Source organism: Emys orbicularis, chromosome 1 (genome assembly GCF_028017835.1).
Source record: "Emys orbicularis isolate rEmyOrb1 chromosome 1, rEmyOrb1.hap1, whole genome shotgun sequence".
Lineage (NCBI taxonomy): Eukaryota > Metazoa > Chordata > Testudines > Emydidae > Emys > Emys orbicularis.
The window spans coordinates 45998939-46022205 of NC_088683.1; the positions used below are offsets into that span (position 1 = coordinate 45998939).

Consider the following 23267-nt stretch of genomic DNA (forward strand, 5'->3'; position numbering starts at 1 on the left):
GTGCTCCAAAATCTGTATTCTGATTCGGATTGTCTTGAATTTTGCTGTGTCTCAGGGGTTTCTGCATAGTGTTAGTGCTTCAAATTTGGGGTCATTTGAACAAGTGGTTTCCAAGATACAGCGCCCCTCCCCCCCCCCCCCCCCCAAAGTATCACAACATTTTATATTTTTGGAAACATTGATCCTCCCCGAACTAATCTCAGTTGCTCAGGATTTATCTCAGCTAGGGCATGGCACCAATTGCCTCTTTGGGACAGCAATACCGAAAAAGTTATTAAGAGTAAAGTTTGTAACTCTAGGTGGGTGTGTGCCAAAGTGATGCACCTAAAAGAGTGAAATGCACTATGTGCCTTTACAGAAGACTAGGGCTCTGTTGAAGCAAGAGGGTTTCCAGACAATCTGTTGTCACAGCAACTGGGTGGTGCAAAGGAACATACTGTACTCATTGAACCTGAACTGCACCCATGAACTGGGATTTTGAGCCCTGCCATTGAATTTTCAGAGAATGTGTTGTGCATGTTCCTTGTTCTTTGCCTGCCAGTGGCAGATATAGCCTCCCAATTAAAGAGAAGAAGGAAAAAAGACTCTGGTAAGTGGTTAAGATAATGTGAACATGTTTCCTGAACAATGGAACTGAATGAGATCAAAGGGCAGTAAGTCACTGGGTCATTTGATCAAGGGGTTCCTGATAAATACCCCACCCCCACCCCGTCATGAGCTGCTTGTAATATTTTCAGATTCTTATAACATTTTGGCATAGAGCTAGGGAATAGCAGCTAGCAATGTACAATCATACCACATTGAAGGCTATGGGGTAATGTAAAATCAAAATAAGAAATCCAAGGAACAAAAAGAAATGCAGACTGGACTCTGTGGTAATAGATGAGACAGCAATACCACTTCCGGACAGCAAGCCCACCTAAGCCATGAACCTGATAAAAGTACAGTTCTAGAACATAATGAAAGTGATTAGCAAAATGACTAAAGCTATCTAGGATGGTATTACCTGGGCCCAGGAGATGATACAGAGGGTGTATAGAGATGTGTTTCATGGAGACAGATGTCTAGATGGTGTTTGCCAGTAGAGATTGACACTAGTGTGAAGCCAGTTAAATTGCCAAAAAGAAAAGTACCCATTGCAGTACTACAGCCACTGAAAGAGGAACTGCAGCGCCTACAGAATTGTGGAATTGTACAGCCTGTAGAGAATAGCATAGATTGGATAAGCAGTCTTGGAGTAGTAAGAAAAGTCATCTGGAAAACTGAGAATATGCATAGACCCAAAGCTTTGAAACGGAAACATTTCCTTCTACCTACAGTTGAGGACTTATCACCAGATCTGTGTAAAGTGAGACTTTTTACAATATGCAATGTAAAAAATGGATTCTGACACACTGAACTGAATGAAGAATCCAGTTACTTGACAACCTTCGCAACTTATGGTTAAGGATGCCAGCACCAGAGGTATTCCAGAGCAGATTGACCCACACATTGGAGGGCCTGACGAGAATCTGGACAATAACTGATAATGTGCTGATAGTAAGAGAAGGTGATAATCCAGAACAAGTACAACGAGATCATGACTACAAATTATTACAGTTTTTACAGAGATGCTGAGAAAAGAATATTAAATTGAACTTAGACAAGCTCAGGTTGAGAGTAACTGAGATGCCATACATTGGACATTTGTTGACCTCCAAAGTCCTGAAAGTAGACCCAGAGAAAGTGAGGCATTGTAAAGAAATGCCAAGATTCAGTAGTGTTAAAGGAGTTCAGAGATTCCTGTGAATGGTCAGTTATTTAGTAGCTAAGTTTTGCAGCCATCTGTCTGAGAGCTGCAGGATCCTGAGACAGTTGGCACTTTGAGACAACTTATGGGAGTGGATGGACCAACATGAGCAAACATTCTAGAAAGTAAAAGAGATGATTGGGAAGGCTCCCATTCTGAAATATTAGAACCCAGAGGAACCCTGGGTGCAGCAATATGATGAAACTGAGATAGGAATAGCTGCAAGTGGGGACAACCTGTTGGCAAGGGGTTGCTTGGGGGACATGCTGCAAGGGAGACAACCTGTTGCATATGCAAACAAATCATTGTCCATAGCCTTTGGAATGGGAATATTTCACCAATACACTTACGGTTACACCATGGACATACAATCTGACCATAAATCTCTTGAAAGCATTTGGAGAAGTCCATTACTTGGTGCAACAAAGTGCTTACAGTGGTTGATGATGTATCTTCAACTTCTTCAGAAAGTTTGAATCTGAATCTGAACCTCATGACTCAGGTCAGTCCCAACTTTGTAGCATTTCACTTCCCGTTTGAAGGCAGGGGCAGGATACGTTGCTCTGGTGAGATCTGCCAGAGATATCGGCAGAGGAACAACAAGGGGTAGACCGGTGGAGTCTATGATTCTTCTTATAAAAAGTCAAACATATCACTGTCTTACCTGGGGCTGTAGGGGTGCTGCTGTTGTGTGACTGAATTGAGAGATGTTGCAGGTGGCTACTGTTTAGGGCGCAGGAAAAAGCATAGAAATGCTTTCCCCTGAATGACTCATGGTCCACTCACAGATAGAGTAAGAGGATGGTGAGTTGGGCCCTGCTGGTTGAAAAAGCAATTAGAGGTTCTTACAAAGATTTAATCATCTAATTTGTGGTTGTTATAGTACTGAGTTGTGTCAGTGGATGCTATTGTACTAGAAAAGTAAATCTTGCTGAAATCGAAAGTAATTTCTGTTACTCTGAAGAGTAATTAAATTATTCTTAATGACAAATTGCCCACTGAAATGTTATTTTTCACTGAATAACAAATGCTATTTTTGTTTTCTCACTGTGCAGAACCACTTTATGGTTGAGTCATCCGTTATATTATCCATAAAACATCATTACAGACACTGTAGGATAAAGATTCAAATTTTGGACCCTAAATTTAGGCAGTTGACTCCTATAAAGATCATTGGGAGTTGCATGAATAAATCCTTTACAGCATTTTGAAAATGTGTCCTCCTTTCACTGCGTAGTCATCTCTTTGTATATCCATAGCTATAGTACATACTTACAATTATGGGTTTGATTTTGGTTTTGCATCCTTGCCCGTCCTGGCTAATAGCCATTGATGGACATATCCTCCATGAACTTATCTAGTTCTTTTATGAACACTGTTAGTCTTAATCTTCACAACATCCTCTGGCAAAAAGTTCCACAGGTTGACTATACGTTGTGTGAAGAAATACTCCTTTTGTTTGTTTTATACCTGCTGCCTATTCATTTCATTGGGTGACCCCTAGTTCTTGTGTTATGAGAAGGAGTAAATAACACTTCTTTATTTACTTTCTCCACACCAGTCATGATTTTATTGAACTCTATTCTATCCCCCCTTTTCCAAGTTGAAATTCCCAGTCTTATTAATCTCTCTTCATATGGAAGCCTTTCCATACCCCTATCATTTTTGTTGCCCTTTTCTATATCTTTTCCAATTCCTTTTTTGAGATTGTGACAACTCCCTGTTACTACATAAAAAGGATAATGCTAGGCCTATTTAAAGAATATTTTTCTTATTGTTACATTGAACATGCATCTCTTTCAGACAGTTCTTAAGTAAGAGTACCTGAGAATAATTGTGAACTACAACAAATGAAGAGAGCCATTTATTGCAGAAGTTCAGTGACAATATTCCATTTGAAAAAAAAATGTGCTTCCAATAATCTGGTCAAGTATGACAAATCTTATATATAATGTGATATAATCTCAGGAAGATCATCTTTCAAGGCCCAGAGAAGTTGCTCACTTCTCAGTCAGGCAAAACATCTGTTGATATGTTGGATTGAAATATTAAAATATAAAAAGTTCCTGTCATGTTTCAGATCTGATCTTTTTTTTTCCCTTGGGGGGAGAGATCATGTAAAATTAAAGGGGAAAAAAGAAAGAAATATAAAATCAAGAATAAAAAATAAACAACCAAACGTCTTGCCACTCTAAAGACACACATATCCTTCATCTAAACGTGCATGTCTCACAGTTATCACCTTTTTCACTGTGACGCTACCCAGGGTACCCAGGGCTTAGAGGCACCTCACCACTACCCGCCTTTAGCATTAAGCAGTCTTATCTTTGTCTGCTGAGGCTCAGCTTCATGAAACCAGTAGCCTCTGGCAATATAAGCACCTACTTCCTAGCATCCGCAAACCTCACTGTCTCTATTCAAGTTAATGATAGGCACACACCAACCCCCGAGTCCTTGGAGCGGTCTTTGCAGTGTCCAGCCCTTAACCACTAGATACTCTCAGAAATTACCAGATTTGCTGTCCGTGAGGGGACAGTATACATAGTAGCTTGTTTGATTCAACTGAGGATCAACTCCTTTATAACATCATAGCACTGAGATATATTTATAGTGAAAACAATCATAAATTTATTGTCAAAGGCTAAGATTAAGAGATAGTGAGTAAGGATAATAATGGAACAGAAATGGTTACATATAAAACAAAAGGAAACAGGCTTCCTAAGTCTAAATTTAATTTTAACATGCCAAACCCTTGTCTAAAGTAGTTTATCTCCCCTAAAGCAATCTCTGTCTCTCCAACCAACATGGCTGAAATCCCTCTTTCATGAATGCAAAAAGTGCTGTCCTTTTTGTTTCCTTAGTGAAGGATAAAGAAGTGTCCTTTTGCCTGCGTCTTATATCCCTCCCCCACCCCCAAAAATGCATTGTTTTGTCTCCAGGGTCAGGATGTCCCCTCTTGGTTTGTTCCCTGGTGTGCTGACTTATTGACTTCACATCCTTATGTTGTGACTTCTTATGCAAATGGAGCTTCCATTGGGTTAGTTTATAATGCTTAAGTTACATGTGAACCGAGGCAAAGGTGAATATATTTCCATTGTCTGGCAAAATCTGCTTGTCAACCCTGCATTGATTCAGACTTCAAAACATATTTTCAATATATATAGATAACTTCTTACATAGTGTCAGTACATACATTTCACAGTGATATTAATGACCAGTGTGATCCTGGCCTTCATTGAAGACTTCACATGACATTCTTTATAGTTAAAAATACTATGAAAGCAGTGTGCTAGGTGTAGTGAGTTTGTCAGGTATGACAAGAGATGCTGTTATAGAACAGTGAACCATTTGCCAGTTTTCATTGAGGAATTCTTAGGGTCACAGTCGCCTCTTGTTGATCTTGTCTTAATGTGAGGCTTCATCCTGCAACAGATTGTATACAGACACTGGTATCCCTCCATTTACAGCCAGTTGCAGGATCAGGGCCTTAAACTGTATATTCTTCAGGGGGAGGAGTCCATCTTTATTTGTTTTGTAAAATGTTTCACACGTTTATGCCATTGTGTAAATAATCGTATATTGTGCGTATCTGGTGTCTTCAGCTTCTAAGGCATTTAGAATATGCCTGTGATTGGAGGAATCTCTTACCTGGCACTCTTCTGACATCTTATTTTCTGTCTAACGAATCCAAATATGAAGGCAAGGATAGTTTGCTCACACAGGGATGCTCTGTTTGCTTTCTGCTGGTTGCTCAGAACATTTTTTTTTAAAACCAACGCCTTTTTCACTGTTCTTCTGGAAGATACTGGAGGATCATTAGATATACTGACTCCATGTAAAATGAGAAGTGAACCAGGACCCCATGACTAGGGCTCCCAGGCACTACAGCAATACAAATGAGCAAAGGTGTGTGCTTGTCTTTGTACAGACCTAAGCCTACACTCAGTCATTTCATTTAAACAAGTGTTAGAGAACTGTGACCCTAGGTACCCCTGTATTCACACCCTATGCACTACTGTAATGACATTAGTACAGAATATGCCCCGTGGGGTATCATTTGAAAACTAACAACACACTGGCTATTAATATCATTGTAAAATGCAGGCATTAACATTATATATGAAGTTACCAATTCCATCTGTATGATGTTACTAGAACTATGTGTAAGACCAGACATCTTAGCCTAGGTAAAAGTAATAATCAAGTCTGTCTTAGATAAAGGAATATAGGTTTACCTCAATTTACATATTAGCAGTAAACAAAGCCATTGAGTTAAAGCATTGGGGGTTATCCTGATCCTGAACTCCAGAGGCAGAGAATTAACACTGGTCCTGCACCCCAGAGAGACAGGAGACTGAATCCCCAGGAGGCCTTCCTGCCTTGTAACACAAAGACATCCCTTGGGGCTATAAGGAACAGAGGGAGACTCTATCTTTATCTGTCAGCTTAGGAGACAAAAGAACCAAGCAATTTGATCTTTGTGATGGATCCTGGCCAAGCTGGCCAGGAAAAGCTGAAAAGGAGACTGGTTTAGAGAAATTATCAAGAACAAAGACTGTATCTTACTCTATTAAGTTGTAGCCTGTTTTTACTTTTATTTGCTTGTAACCATTTCTACTTTTATCCCTTTTGTTTGGTATCTCTTAACCTATGTCCTTTTGTTAATCATTTTTTTATTTTTAATGTAAACCTACTCAGTGCTGTATTTGAAGGGAAGGGTTTGTTTATTCCAGTCAAACTAATAAGCTGTAATGTACTGACTCTCTAAAAGAGCAGCAAACTGAATGTCTTCTGTGAATGTACAGTGATAGATGCTGTGCATTGCAGAGAAATATTTCCGAGGAGCTTGGGGGCTGGAATTCACTGATGGTTACCTGCTGGGTAAAGTTTGGGCTGGGAGAGCCTTGAGGAGTTTGCTGGTGAGGAAAACAGACTGTTGTGGCAGGGAGCTGACACAGTTTAACCTCCAGCTAAGATCATTCTTGCTGAGGCAGAAAGATGTCTCTTGCTGAGGCTCTGGGTGTCCGCAGCAGCGTGTTACAGGAGCAAAGCAGAGTACAGCATTTAAAGTTCTTAAGTTTAAATTTATTAAAGTTGTAAATTTCTTCTAACGAGAAAACAGAATTTGAGAAGATTAGGTCAGGGTGGGCCAACTAGCATCCAGCCCATGGCAGTGAAAAGGTTGGACCACCCTGAATTAGGTAATGGTTGAGATCTCCCAAAATATGTGCATTCTTTTGCATGCTGCTGACTTAGGGTGACCAGATGTCCCGATTTTATAGGGACAGTCCCGATTTTGGAGGGCTTTTTTCTTATATAGGCACCTATTATCCCCCACTCCCGTCCCGATTTTTTACACTTGCTATCTGGTCACCCTATGCTGACTCCAGTTTGCCCAGGTATCTAGCTATGTATGTACACAAAACAGGGTTGATGTAAATGCTGGAGTTTGTGTGTGACAGCTGAGTGAGTGTAAAAAGTGATGAGCATATTAATTTTCTCTCTCCTTCCTACCAGCGATCCTGTGCTCCTTTTTTTTTTTTGTTCCATGCTTTGTCTATGAAGATGTTCAAACGTAATAATTCAAAGAGACAGCCATTGTGCTTGCTTCACACACATGTGAATACAATGTGGGAGCAGCAGGTGGTGTTTGATTACAGATATTTTTTGAATATAAAGATAATTTAGTCTTGTTGCACTGATTATTCAATTAAGAGCGAAGAACTATTGTCTTTTGAGCTGCTTGTCACATCCAAATGCAGCCAGTAATAATTAGCTTTATAGCTATGCTTTTCATTGATGCTGTTATTCTGTATTTGCTTTAAAGATATCTTGCTGGGCAGGTACCCACACTTGCATAATTTTCTAGTTTCTGAATGTTGATTACAGCAGGCACATAATTTATATTCTGTGATCTGTTCAAACACCCTCCGAGAAAAGAAGTAAATTTTAAAACAGATTCCACACTTAGAATATTCTAGTTTGTTGTTCTCTGTTGTGGGAATATGCTTCTCTATCAGGTGATGAAATACTTGTTTTTTCCTTCCCACCCCTCATCTGTTTTTCTGTCTTTTCCAAGTCTTGGAGTGCAGGTCCCATCCCCAACACCCATTACAGGTGTGGTTCCACAGGCTTTTTCCTCATGCTCAAAAGCAGAGGTTTCCTGAGCAACTCTGTCTGAGTCTCATTTCTTCAGAAATGTTTACCATCTGCCTTTCACTCCAGCATGGTCTTTCTGGCAGAAACCAATTCTTTGGGGGAGCATGTGTAGGAAGGCTGGAACGCCCCTAGCTTAATGTTAGCTCTCCAGCCACTTCAGCAGTTGTGTGGGGCTCAGGTGGCAGCATCCAAAGGCTCCCATTGCTACAGCTGGCCCCATGTGCTGCCAGACCTCACTCCCTCTCATCACCTATATCATTATTTTAGGGTCTTCTCAGCAGGTGCTTTGTGTGTCAGATATTGCAAATACACACACCAGCTTTAGGGACTATTGTTTCAACTTTATGAATGTTATCTGTATGTTTGAGCCAGATCTTGAAATCATGGACACTTCAAAGACTGCTATACTGGGATGGGTCAGACAACATGGGCCTGTAGAATATTCAAAGACCTTTGTGTCAATATGTATTATATGTATGTGTATGTTTCTGGCTCACTGGGTGTATTTCATGGGAAATATGGAATCACTAGGTAAGTGATTAGTGCAAAATCCCAATACTGGTTATGCAGACACCCAGCCTTGACACTTTGCCCCCTGGGGAAAGGAGTCTTGACTAGTTTTAGCTGTTTCAGGAGGCCTGGGAACAAAGGCTTTTGGGGTATAAAGGCTGAGTTTAAACAGACTCCAGAGGGCTCTCATTTTGATCCAACAAACTGACATCAATGTTTAACCAAGGTTCCAAACCCTGCTGAAGGGTTGGAAGGACTTGAACCTGCTGTGGTCTCCATAGGACTGATGGTGGTCCTCCAGTAAGCTTAAATGTGTGTTTAGACCTGTTATGACTATTATTATTTGTATTGAAATAGCACCTGTTGTTTTTTATGTTTTCTCTGTAAGAATTTTGTCCTTAAATCAATGTACCTTGCTTTTTCAAAGCTGTCTAGTTACTGGTAAACCACTGTCAGTGCTCCTAGAGAAAAAAAGACTGAAATGGCAGGTACTGAGCTAGGTCAGACCTGCTAGGATATGCACAGTAAATTGCGAGGTGGGGGGTTGCAGCCTAAACCCTGGTCCGGAGGGAAAGAGGACATGGCTCCACGGCCACAGAAAGGTGATGGCAAGAGGCCTGAGACTTAAAGGTGCATCCTTTGAGTAGACCATGGTGGGGGTCAAAGGTGCAGTTACACCGAAACTATGACTCTCTGCTGTTTGCCATTTTCCCTAGTCATTTTTGTGCAGTTTCTGTTCTAGTATTATGACAGCTGGCAAGTCTGAGATCACTCAGCAAGGTAGGTAATGTAGGTTATATGGAATCCCCACAAACTGCCTTGGTGACCAGGCTTCAGCGCCCTTCCCCCCTCCTCCCAATCATTGTCCTTTGCTTTGCCTGAGAGCTTTCCCTCAGAATTTCTACCTGTGATAAGTTATAAAACCCCCACACTGGGCAACACAGGTTAACAAGCTAATGTAGGCTTGGGTGGCCCTGCTCCATCACACCAGTGAGAGATGTCGGAATTGGAGAGAGGAGCTTAAAAATGAGAAGCCCAGCTCATTTGATGGCAGACCAGGGAGAAGAACAAACCTTCAGTCTCAGCTCCTGGAGAGAGGACTGGCTGAAGGCAGGAGCTCCTCAGATGATTGTTGCCTGACAGCCCCTCCCTGATGGAAGGGAGGGCCCGATGCTGACTCACGTTGAGAGGGGACTGTTCCTCTCCACAGCCTGACGAGTGCCCTATGAAGGAAGAGAGCCTTAACCCAGTTTTGGGATGATTCATTTGTGTTAATTCCCCTTTTGTTCTGTTCATTGACAATCTGTCATTTCTGGGGTTATCTGGGGCTAAGCCTTTTAGGACTAGAACCAGAGTGGGAAAACCACCCGGACATTCCAGAGCAGCGGCCTGGGTGAGAACTGGGTCCCTGCCCAGAGCCCAGGGAGTGCTTGGGGTAAGGAACTTTGACACTACCCAACACTCAACCACAAGTGACTTACAACTTCAACAACTGTGAGGCCCGCATGGACTCCTCAGAGGATAAAATTATGCTCAGCAATCTGTCATCGAGGCATTCAAAGGCATTACTTTACAACTTCCAGCCTTCTGAAGTTCAGTCGTGTGAATTTGGTGAGACCAAAGTAGCTCAAAGTAGTCCCAAACTCTCTCATGCCATTGTGTGCGGAAGAAGAAGGCTTAAAGTGGGGCAGTGTACCCTAAAAAAGTGGGCAAGAGTGTCTGGTTAAGGGGACACAGCCAAAATCACCCTGAGAATATGCTCATTCAGTGCATCCCCACATCGATTCCTGCCCAAGGAGATTTTTGCAGGAATTAAAGCTACTCCTATGCCCAGGTGTTGAGGGAAGAAGTTGGTGGCAAGGGGTCTCTCAATAATATACCTCCATGAACCAGTTTTACTGACCCTGTCCCATTATCTGTATATTAAAGGTAATTTACCAAAGGGGCATACTAGCAATGAAACTTCTTGTGCCTTTGTGCAGACAATGGTTTGGCCCAGTCACATGTATAATTCACTCAGTTTGACAGTCATAGGTGCCATGTAACAATAGGCAAAAATATACAGTAAAACCTACCCCCACACTTTACTTTGTCTGGAATCCTTTCCTTTTTCAGTCATTAAATTTGTAAAACATAAAGGAATTAAGCCCTCTATAGAGTGAATTATTCTGCTGCATGGTGAAAACTTCCAAAAAGATATACTTGAGGGAACAAAGGAAATTATATGTAGAACAATGTCTCCCATACTTTTGAAAATACCCTCCCTCTCCATCTCTAGCAGCTCCAGCTTCCCTCCCCCTATTTCAGGTTGCAGGACACAGGGCCTCTCTCCCTGCCTCCAAAAACAAGAAACTCCCAGCTGGGTGGATCTAATCAGGCTCTGGGAAATTGCAAAAGAGCCGCTGGTGGTAGCTGGTGATGAGCTACAGTTTCATCTTTGAGGTTGGCAACACTGAGAAGCAGCCTGACTGAAGTGCAGAGGGTTGTGGGTTGAGGGTAGGGGGGGTCAATAGATGGAGAGAAGACTGGGAGCAGGGTCTCGGGGTTGTGGGAACGCTGCAATTGGCTGGACAAAGAGACAGGGACTGGGAGCCAGGGGTCAATATAATTCCACATGGTGAAATTTCTGGTTTTCCAGTTTACTTTATAAAGCAACAGAGGGTCCTGTGGCACCTTTAAGACTAACAAGTATTGGGAGCATAAGCTTTCGTGGGTAAGAACCTCACTTCTTCAGATGCAAGAACCTCTTGCATCTGAAGAAGTGAGGTTCTTACCCACGAAAGCTTATGCTCCCAATACTTCTGTTAGTCTTAAAGGTGCCACAGGACCCTCTGTTGCTTTTTACAGATTCAGACTAACACGGCTACCCCTCTGATACAGTTTACTTTATAATTTTCTAGGTTTCTAAAACAAATAAACTGTGTTAAAATAATATTAAGTTTGCAAAGTAAAGAATGCAAAAATTAGGAAATGTCAGAATTAATATTGTCTGTGCAAATGTAATTTGGCCCCTTTGTGCGTGTGCATTATGATACAGTATGATCAGACTATTTTTCCACAGGACCCCTCCTTCATTTACAGGCTGGAGCTGCACTGGGGATGAACTGGGGCGGTGTGAAAAAGGTGGTTGTAGTCTGGAGGACCCTACCTCATTTGTTGCAGAGGCTGGAAGGTGTGTAGCTGAATGGGGCAAGGGACTGTAGGAAAAGATGACATGGTCTCAAGGTTAAGGCAGTTGAATGCTGCTCTGGAGAATTGGTTTTATCCCTGCCTCTGGCACAGATTGCCTGTGTGATGCTTGGCAAGTCACTTAAACCATACTCTTCAGAGGTGGTCACAAACTGTGCGCTTCCCATTTTATGGGTGACCCTGGGGCTGAGGACTCACAGCTGCAACTGAAGCCCCTGGGAGCTGTGCTTTGTACATAGAATAAAGTGTTATATAATGCTAAGGACTCTGAAAAATAAGGCCGTCATGGTCTCAAATTGAATACCCAAAGTTAGTGAAAACTTTTGACCTAAATTTCTCCATGCCTCCGTTTCTCATCTGGAAAATGGGGAGAATTATACCGCTTTATTTCACAGGGCTCTTATGAAAATAAATAAACTAATGTTTGTGAAAATACCATTGTGATGAGTGTAGCAGGCCAACCCTCAGCCTGCGCTTGGCTGTAGTCTCTTTGAGTGTCTTGCCCCGGGGTCCTCCACGGGAGCCCCCACTCCTGCGTATGCTCTCTGTTCCCAAGAGGAATTCAGCTCACTTCTGCGGTCCTTTCTGAGTCCAATGACTTCTAGTTCCTGGCAGTGTGCCTGGGTCCCACCAGAGGTCACTGGCTGGGAGCAGCCCCCCCTGGCCGCCAACTGTATCAGGCTTGTAGTGTCAGTCCCCAAAACAAGTGGGGAGGGGAAAGGAAAGGCTAGCCACTGCCTCAGGCTGGGCTCCCCTCGCTCCTGAACTCACTGGCAGTCCCTAGCAGCCACTCCTCCTGGGCAGACTTCTCTGTGGTGAGTTTAACCTTTTTAAGCTCCCCTTTTCCAGGTGGAGCATATTCTGCAGGTGCACCTAATTGCCAGTGTCTGAGTGTAGGAATGCTTGTTAGCCTTTCTATCAGTTGGATGAGGGTATGTCCCATCAACATGAGCACCACAGTAAAGCCCTGAAGGAAAATAGTAATTGTAGATTCAGAGCAGTGTTTGAATAATAAATAAGGCATGGACACTCCTAAAGGCTGAGGATAAAATGGACTGTGGAATAACTACTTATTCAATGAACATCATCCATTCTGTGCACTGAATGAGGCAGGGGTCCTGTTGAAAAAAATAGTATGCGATTGTGTAATTAAATGTATCATAATACATATGCATAAGGGGACTGAATTAACATTGCATAGTCCACCTTAATTCTGGCATTTTCTGTTTAACCATTTATCTAGTCTCTGGCCTAAATTGGGGCTCAGATAAGGGCCAGTTGGCTGGGAGTGGCCTCAGATGTGATTGAGGTTATGCTTGTGGGCTGGGAGAAGCAACCAGAAGAAATGGCTCACTTGATTGCTTATAGTTTGTGTCTCAGGTGTGGTGAATTTGCTGAAGAGTCCTTTTGAGGACTGCTGCTTTAGTTGACACCATGGCAGATTAAATCAGGTGAAGAGCTTGAGCTAACAGTCCCTGGCTTAAACAGGAGAGTACAGGTGGCAGGTGTTTTCAATGAAATGTCTTTGACTCTGAGGGTATGTCTTCACTACCAACGTTAAAGTGCTGCCGCTGTGTAGTCGTGGCTGTAAATAACCCACCCCTACAAGGGGAGTAGCTACCAGCGCTGAGGGCATGGCTCCCAGCACTGGTACACTGTCTACACTGCCACTTTAAAGCGCTGAAACCTGCATTGCTCGGGGGTGGGGTTCACACCCCTGAGCGAGAAAGTTTCAGCACTGTAAAGTGGCAGCGTGGACAAGGCCTGGAACGCCCTGCTTCCACCTTTGTTCTGGCAGATTAAGAGTTTAACCTTTAGGGCATGCTGCGTGGCTCAACTATTCTTCCAAGCTTCCTAGAGGAAGTGGATTAAGGCTGGGGAAGGGATGGAACTTGTGCATCCTGATAAGTTTAGTGACTGAGGAAGAGTTGTTCTATTGGGTATAAATTATAACTTCTGTATTTGCTTTTATAATGTGGTTGACATTTTCAAAGCTGAGTTGGGGATTTAGCCACATAGTTCAATTGCAATAGATAGTTGTGTGCCTACATCCTCTAGTCGGCTGTGAAAATTTCAACCTGTGTTGTACCTAGAGCTTAGGAGAGAAACATTCTGCCAGTCAGTCACAAAAAGAAATAGTGCTTTGAGATCCTTGCTTGGAAGAGAGTATTTAAATACAAAATATTGTATATCTGTGTGGGGTTTTTTTAATTTTATTTTTTGTGATTTTTATCACTGGGCAATATATGTTATGTGTATGATCAGAAGGAAAAGCATAAAAAGCGAAATTCTAACTTTTATTTTCTAGATCTTTAGAAAGACAGTGATTTAAAAAAAAGAGGGAGAAGATTAAGATGTGATACTTAACCCCTTGTGGCTTAGTTTAATTAAAAAGTCTGGAGTACTTACTAGGATCATAAGATGACTGCATTTATCACCAATATCCCAAGCAACAGTAGACTGAGATTGATGATTTGTCATAAGTCACCTGGCCCCATGCAACACTCAAGACCCACTTTTGGCACTCAATTATATGGTCATAAATAATGCATGCGGCTTTCATAATGAAGGTTACCTATCCGGTTATTTCTTTATGCTTCTCTTTAGAATTATGGTTTATAGTTTGTTACTTCTGACAGAATATATTTAAAAAATAAGATCATTGAGAGTAAAAGGTGATTTGAAATCATTCTGCAACTGGAATTTGTGTGAAACTTGTAGAATTACTGTGTATAGAAAAAAAGGATACTTACAGGTGTTTTCTAAATCCATTAGTGAAGAGATGAAGGAGGTGATGACTTCTTTGTAAGCAGGTTATGGAAAATATAGCTAGATGATTAAAACCATGAAATGACATAACACTTTGAAAATAAACCTGTGGCAAAACAATCTAGAAAGTTATTTGTTCACTAACATTGGAAATAATATTGTGTTACATCACATATTACAATGGAGAACAATCCTTTTAATAATAGCGTTCAGCTGTTTTTCCTTTTCTTGCTCCCCTTGGCAATATGTTACCTTTATTTACAGTGACACAGAGCGTAGTAGTTAGAGCTCTAAGATAGATTGATGTGTATTTATACACATTTCTCATGGTTTCATTAATCTTTAGGCTTTAGTTCTTGATGTTCAGTTCAAAATGATAGTAAGGTTCACCTGTCTGTTCCAAAAGAGATCCTTGGACACATGAAACTGCCCTCTCTCCTTCCTCCTATTGCTTGAGATACACACATGCGCACACACGCGTGAGTATGCACACAGATATTTACATCGTGCTAAACTATTAAAACTTGGGAGGGGGAAGAAATCCTCATAAATACATTAATTTTTAGTTAAGGCTGCTGAGTGATGTAAAACTTAATGATTAATGAATAAAGAACTGGATGATGGGATGGATTGCACCCACAGCAAGTTTGCGGATGACACTAATCCCGGGGGAGGGGTAGATACACTGGAGGGTAGGGATAGGGTCCATAGTGACCTAGACAAATTGGAGGATTGGGCCAAAAGAAATCTGATAAGGTTCAACAAGGACAAGTGCAAAGTCCTGCACTTAGGACGGAAGAATCCCATGCACTGCTACAGGCTGGGGACCGACTGTCTAAGCAGCAGTTCTGCAGAAAAGGACCTGGGAATCACAGTGGACGAGAAGCTGGATATGAGTCAACAGTGTGCCCTTGTTGCCAAGAAGGCTATCGGCATATTGGGGTGCATTAGTAGGAGCATTGCCAGCAGATTGAGGGAAGTGATTATTCCCCCCTATTCGGCACTGGTGAGGCCACATCTGGAGTATTGTGTCCAGTTTTTGGACCCCCCCTCCCTCTACAGAAAGGATGTGGACAAATTGGAGAGAGTCCAGCAGAGGGCAACAAAAATGATTAGGGGGCTGGGGCACATGACTTATGAGGAAAGGCGGAGGGAAGTAGGCTTATTTAGTCTGCAAAAAATAAGAGTGAGGGGGGGATTTGATAGCAGCCTTCAACTACCTGAAGGGGGGTTTCAAAGAGGATGGAGCTAGGCTGTTCTCATTGGTGGCAGATGACAGAACAAGGAGCAATGGTCTCAACTTGCAGGGGGGAGGTCTAGGTTGGATATTAGGAAAAACTATTTCACTAGGAGGGTGGTGAAGCACTGGAATGGGTTACCCAGGGCGGTGGTGGAATCTCCATCCATAGAAGTTTTTAAGGCCCGTACTGCAATGGTTCTTCTCGAATTATTGCAGATTAGCATAGGAAAGTGCCCTACCATGGAGGAAGAAATAAAGCTCCCATCCTTCAAAACTTTTGGGAGAGTATTACAGAGCACCTTCATGAAAGTTTCATCATGTTCTCTCAGGAGAATACAAAGGACATCCCTGTGTTCGTAAACAAACTGCTCCACCTGACCACCTCCCCACTTAGCCCTACAGGGAAATGAAAAGCAGATGATAACTCTACTTCTCTTTGTTGTATTGTTGCATCTTCTAATACTAGTAAATTAATGAAGAGTTGATAGATGTGTGCATCATTGTAGTGGGAAATATATTTACACACTTACCTGAGGTTCCTTCCCCTCCCCATGCTCGACTGCCAGGACTGACTTGGTCTGCAGTGGAATCTCAAACAGGTCCAGCAGTCAGAGTCTGCATTCTAGGTGGTTGAAACAGTGGTTGAAGTCAGGCGTAGGGTCATGATCAGGCCAAGGGCAGTGCTGAAATCGGGTCTGAGGGCAGGCCATGGCTGAGAACCGGGGTCAGAGTCTGTGGATAAGCCCAAACTCAGGATCATAGAGTAAGGAGGCAGGCCAAAGGTCAAAGCCAGTTAGAGAGCCAATCCTAGGGACTGGGGGTCAGGAGACGTGCAGGGTTGGAGTGGGTCAGTAACAGGACTGGAGCAGGGTCAGTGAAGGGCACAGACAAGATTGAAGCAGGCTGGAACAAGGCTCAGGCAAGCCTGGGGGCAGGCACAGGAACTGGATCAAGAGCAGGCTGGAAGCCTAGGGAATCTGTAAGACTGTGAGATAGCAGGCAGATTCTTGGCCAAGTAATGCTAATGCAGCTCTGGCAGGGGCAGTGAAATACCTGTGCCTGTGGGTCATCTGATGCATGCCCTGCTCAGAGAGAGGCTGCTGCAGTATGCCTGAGGGCTCTGCTTACGGGATAAATCAGTACAGCTCAGATGATGTAGCATGCCTCAGGGACAATGAGTCACTGCAGACTCTGATGGAGGGGTGAGTCTTGGCACCTATTGAAGTTCTGGGGATGGGCGGCTGAGTGAGCAGCCTTGGTCTGGCTGTGAGTTTGCCTTGCACCTGGTTTGCAGCATAGCTGGACACCCCCGGTCACATGTCCCCCATCCTCCTCCTCTCCCTCCCCCTCTTCCTCCTTCTCGCTGTCCATGGCAGTGGTCTGTGTCTTAGGCTCTTCAGAGGTATATGTGTGTGGGAGGGGTGGGGGGGAGAAGGGGGTGTCTTTGCAAAACGTGTAGCATGAAGCTCTTTGTAAGAGCTTTGGCTCAGCACCAGATTGACTGTTGGCCTCCTTGGCCTTCTGGTATGTCTGCCGCATTTCCTTCACTTTCATGCCGCATTGCTACTGATCCTTGTCATACCCCTTCTCCTGCATCCCCGTGCAATCTGCTTGTAGATGTCCACATTTCTGTGGTTGGCCCGTAGCTGTGCCTGCATAGCCTCATCTCCCCACAGGCCCAGGAGATCCAATATCTCCTGTCTACTCCAGACCAGAGTGTGTCTGGAGCACGTAGCTGGCATGGTCAGCTGGGCAGTTGCACACAGCAATGGAGAGCTGCTAGATGTGCTCACCAAGCTGGGCAATCAGGAAAAGGCATTTCAAAAATTTGCGTTTGTGATAAATGAAGGGTGGGGTAGCCAGGGCCGGCTCCAGGGTTTTGGCCGCCCCAAGCAGCCAAACAAACAAACAAACAAAAAACCGCGATCGCGATCTGCGGCGGCAATTCGGTGGGAGGTCCTTCGCTCCGAGCAGGAGTGAGGGACCGTCCGCCGAACAGCTGGACGCGCCGCCCCTCTCCGAAGTGGCCACCCCAAGCACCTGCTTGGTAAGCTGGTGCCTGGAGCCGGCCCTGGGGGTAGCCCCCGTTTATGAACACCCAGCCAGCCCGTTAGCTGTAAAATCCCTCTTGGTTTCTGTTCTTTGCTTGTTTTTCCTGTAAAGGGTTAACAAGCCCACAGGTAAAAGAAAAGGAGTGGGCACCTGACCAAAAGAGCCAATGGGAAGGTAGAACTTTTAAATTTGGGAAAAAAACTTTCCCTTTGTCTGTTGTTCTCTGGAGAAGGAGACACGGAGCAGCAATGCCTTGCAAGGCTTGAACCAGGTATGAAGATTCATCTTTCACACCTAGAAGAAATTATTTGGATAGGGAATGTTTAGTTAGACACAACCAGATTTATTTTTTATTTTGGCTTGTGGATCTCCTCTGTGCTAACCCCAGATGCTTTTGTTTGCTTGTAACCTTTAAACTGAACCCCCAAGAAAGCTATTTTGGGTGCTTGATTTTTGGAATTGCTCTTTTAAAATCTAGCAAAAGCCTAAGTCCCAGATGTCTTTTCTTTCTTTTTGTTTTTAGTAAAATTTACCTTTTTTAAGAACAGGATTGGATTTTTGGTGTCCTAAGAGGTTTTTGCATATGCTGTTTGATTAGCTGGTGGCAACAGCTAATTTCCTTTCTTTTCTTTCTCAGCTCTTCCCCGGATGGGAGGGGGGTGAAAGGGCTTGAAGGTACCCTACAGGGAGTGCTCCTTCCTGGGTCCAAGGGATTTTCTTTGCATTTGGATGGTGGCAGCGTTTACCAAGCCAAGATCAGAGAAAAGCTGTAACCTTGGGAGTTTAATACAAGCCTGGAGTGACAAGTATTAATTTTTAGAATCCTTGCGGTCCCCCACCTTCTGCACTCGGAGTGACAGAGTGGGGATTCAGCCTTGACAGCATTGACCTTAGTATGTTGATCATGACTCTATGCCATTCGGAGAGGTGGTGTTATTGTGTCGCTACAATGGAGCACTTACATGGGTCAGAGATGAATTTAAGTATAGACACATGCACAAATAGGTTGATGCAAGATGGCTTATGTTGACCTAACTTTGTAGTGTAGACCTACAAAGACCATACAACAGGCCTGAATGATGCATGGGCCCTGTTGAAAAAATAGTAGTGTGATCATGTAATTAAAGACTGTATCATAATGCATATGTACAAGGGAGCTGAATTAAGGTTGCACAGGCAGCTTTAACTCTGGCATTTCCTAACATTTGAGTGCTTGAGTTTCCAAGCTTAATAACCTTTTAGCCCAGTTTTTTGAGTGTAATTATAATTATTATGTACTTTAAGGGGTTGATTATATTGCTTGGGCATCCTCATTAGAGAAAAAGTGTCCTTTGTGTCCTGTATATGACTATGTGAAATGAAACATTAATATTACTTGTAATAGATGAAATGTTAGTATTATTTGTAATAGATGGTTAATGTGACTTGAGATTTTGTCAGAGATATGATGGGCATGAAATGGAGTACACTGGTGCTGTGGGATTGTTATTTGGTATAAAGGGCTTATGATAAACTACATGAGCTTATATGCGTGCAATTGGCTAATGGACCATTTTCAAATTTCTTAACTTGCAGATTTATTTTTAACTCCCTTTAACCTCCTTGTTGAGGCATTGTGATTTGAAAGAATGAGCATAGAGTCAGGAGGTCCAGAATTCTAATAGCTCTGCCACTGACTCACTGGGTGGCCTTGGGCACATTGCTTTGCCTTCCCATCTCTGTTTCTCTATCTATAATACACTGAGCCAGATCCTCGGCTGGTGTAAATCAGTATGGCTCCATTGACTTCCACAGTGCTATGACAATTTATGCCATGTGATAATCGGACACATAGGGGTTAATACTTGCCCAACTACCTCACCTACCTTGATGATTAATTAGCTAATATCCGTACATGCTTTGTACACATAAAGTGCTAGAAAAATGTTAAACATTATCACTAACATTCTTGGAATGCAATTTGTACAAGATTTGCCTATCTTAGCAATCTGTACTTAAAGTTAACAATGTTTTGTTGGGGGGTAAATGCAAATAGATCTTCTGTGCACATTTGGTACACGAGGACTTGTGCCAAAAAAGAGATATGGGAAGAAAATTCTATCATCCTTTTAAAATACAGAAAGAAACTACCAGTACAAAAATTATGAATTAATGACACACTTGTCTATTTGTGTTTACATCAACTTAAAAAAAAATAACCTTGGAGAAAGAAATGTTGCTTGCGACTCATTAGGTCTGTTAATCTGTTTCATGACAGTAGTAACTACTGCCTGTAGAAAAGGAAAAAAATCAGACTATTATCTACTGTTCGGCATGAATGCCTAGATATATGTGAAATCATTAAATGCAAGGAAGGAGTAATAATGTTATTTACATAGTTTCCACTTAAAAGGAAAAAACAACTAGAAACCATTTCCTATGCAATGGAACTCAAAGGCTTCTATATTTATGGAAGAGGGGAACTATCAAGAATTACCTTTCTTGGAATTCTGTCAGTAAGCACAATGAGAGATTTAAAATTGTTAGAATGTAATAACTTTAAGCATGCACACAGATACTTTGCTTAATATTCAGTGTGGTTTGTTTTGAATTAACATTATTTTTTATTTCAGACACACATGCATTGCAATTTCGGGTTATACTAAATGACCGGGCTTTGGATATGTATTTAGAAGATGATTTTTATATTAAATTGAAATCATTTTGCTTCCTTAGGGGCCCCATTCTGAAAAATAATATTCATTTTTGAACAGTAGAAACATCTAAGTACTAAAACTGAGATGTACAGTCAGCTTACTAGCTCTTTAAAGGGAACTGAATCTACTTAACACCCCAGAGCAAGTCACTATTATTAGTTGTATTATGAAATATGCACATTTCATATATGTTATATGATGATAGATCTTGATTCTTTTTCTCTTTCACTAAAACAGTTGAGAAATAGGGAGGAGCAGGTTGAGAAGTTGAAAGTGAAAGGCAGCTTGGGTGAAAGTGATCATGAAATGATAAGAGTTCATGATTTTAAGGAATGGCAGGAGGGAAAACAGCACAATAAAGATAATGGATTTCAAGAAGGCAGACTTTAGCAAACTTGGGGAGTTGGTAGGTAAGATCCCCTGGGACGCAAGTCAAAGGGGAAAAAGAGAGTTGGCAGTTTTTCAAAGAGACATTATTAAGGACCAAGAGCAAACTATCCCACTGGGTAGGAAAGATCGGAAGTCTGGCAGGAGACCACCCTGGTTTAACCAGGAGATTGTCAATGATCTGAAACTCAAAAAAGAGTCCTACAAAAAGTGGAAAGCAGGTCAAATTACAAAAGATCACCAGAGCGTGATGAAATGCATCCTAGAATCACAGGCGCCGACTTTCCAAAGTGCCGGGGGGTGCTCAACCCCCATCTCTGCCCCAGGCCCTGCCCCATTCCATCCCTTCCCCCAAAACCCCACAACTCCACCTTTTCCGGCCCCCACTCTGCCGCCGCCGCACTTCTTCCGGCCTCTGCTCCATCCCCACCTCGCCTCTTTCCGCCCAGTTCCACCCCCCCAGCATGCCACGTCCTCACTCCTCCGCACTCCCTCCCAGCCTCCTGCATGCCACAAAACAGCTGATTGCATCGGGCGGGATGCATGGGGAGTGAAGGGGAGGCACTGATCTGCGGGGTCCGCTGGCGGGCGGGAGGCGCTGTGGGGATGGGAGGGAGCTGATAGGGGGGCTAGCACCCACCATTTTTCCCCGCTGGTGCTCCAGCCTCGGAGCACCCACGGAGTCGGCGCCAATGCCTAGAATACTCAAGGAGCTGACTGAAGAGATATCTAAGCCACGAACAATTATCTTCAAAAAGTCAGGGAATATGATCAGATTCCAGAGGACTCGAAATGGACAAATATAGTGCCAATCTATAAAAAGGGGAATAAGGACAACCCAGGGAATTACAGACCAGTCAGTTTAACTTCAATACCCAGAAAGATAATAGAGCAAATAATTAAGCAATCAATTTACAAACACTTAGAAGATAATAAAGTGATAACTAACAGTCAGCATGGATTTGTCAAGAACAAATTGTGTCAAACCAACCTAATAGCTTTCTTTGACAGGATAACAACCCATGCGGATGGGGGGAAAGTGGTAACTGTGGTATATCTTGACTTTATTAAGGCTTTTGATACTGTCTCATATGACCTTCTCATAAACAAACTAGGGAAATACAACTTAGAATCTGATGGAGCTACTATAAGGTGGGTCATAACTGGTTGGAAAACTGTTCCCAGAGAGTAGTTATCAGTCGTTCACAGTAAAGCTGTAAAGGCATATCAAGTGGGGTCCTGCAGGATGAGTTCTGGGTCCAGTTCTGTTCAATTTCTTAATCAGTGATTTAGATAATGGCATAGAGAGTACACTTATAAAGTTTGCAGACGATACCAAGCTGGGAGGGGTTGGAAGTGCTTTGGTGGATAGGATTATCAAAATTATCTGGACAAATTGGAGAAATGGTCTGAAGTAAATAGGATGAAATTCAATAAGGACAAATGCAAAGTACTCCTCTTAGGAAGGAACAGTCAGTTGCACACATACAAAATGGGAAATGACTGTCTGGGAAGGAGTACTGCAGAAAGGGATCTGGGGGTCATAGTGGATCACAAGCTAAATATGAGTCAACAGTGTAACACTGTTGCAAAAAAAGCAAACATTCTGGGATGTATTAGCATGAATGTTGTAAGTAAGATGCAAGAAGAAATTCTTCTGTTCTACTCCGCACTGATATGGCCTCAACTGGAGTATTGTGTCCAGTTCTGGGCGCCACATTTCAGGAAAGATGTGAACAAATAGGAGAAAGTCCAGAGAAGAGCAACAAAAATGATTAAAGGTCTAGAAAACATGACCTATGAGAGAAGATTGAAAAAAATTGGTTTGTTTAGTCTGGAGAACAGAAAACTGAGAGGGGATATAATAGTTTTCAAGTACGTAAAATGTTGTTACAAGCAGAAGGGAGAAAAATTGTTCTCCTTAACCTCTGAGGCTAGGACAAGAAGCAATGGGCTTAAATTACAGCATGGACGGTTTAGGTTGGACATCAGGAAACACTTCCTAACTGTCAGGGTGGTTAAGCACTGGAATAAATTGCCTAGGGAGGTTGTGGAATCTCCATCATTGGAGATTTTTAAGAGCAGGTGTCAAGGCTGATTCCCCACTCTGGCACTTTGAGTGCAGAAGGTGAGGTCCCGCAAGGATTCTAAAAATTAATACTGACCACTCCAGGCTGGTATTAAACTCCCAAGGTCACAGCTTCTCTCTGACCTTGAATGGGTAGATGCTGCCACCACCTAAGTGCAAAAAAGAAAAACCCACCCTTTTGAGAACCCAGGAAGGAGCACTTGGGAATTCCTTCCTGTGGGGTACCCTCAAGCGCGCACGCGCATACACACACACACACACACACAAACTCACTCACTCAGCTGTTGCTACCAGCTAATTAAACAACATATGCACATACCTCTTAGGACACACACACAAAAACACACCAATCCTGTTCTTAAAAAGGGTAAATTTTATTAAAAACAA

The 23267-nt window shown here is 42.7% G+C and overlaps 1 protein-coding gene across 14 annotated transcripts in view; it reads left to right on the forward strand.

Annotated features, from left to right (window-relative positions):
• CADPS2 (calcium dependent secretion activator 2) overlaps positions 1 to 23267 on the forward strand; it is a 581803-nt gene that overhangs the window by 308443 nt on the left and 250093 nt on the right. The window lies entirely within an intron of this gene.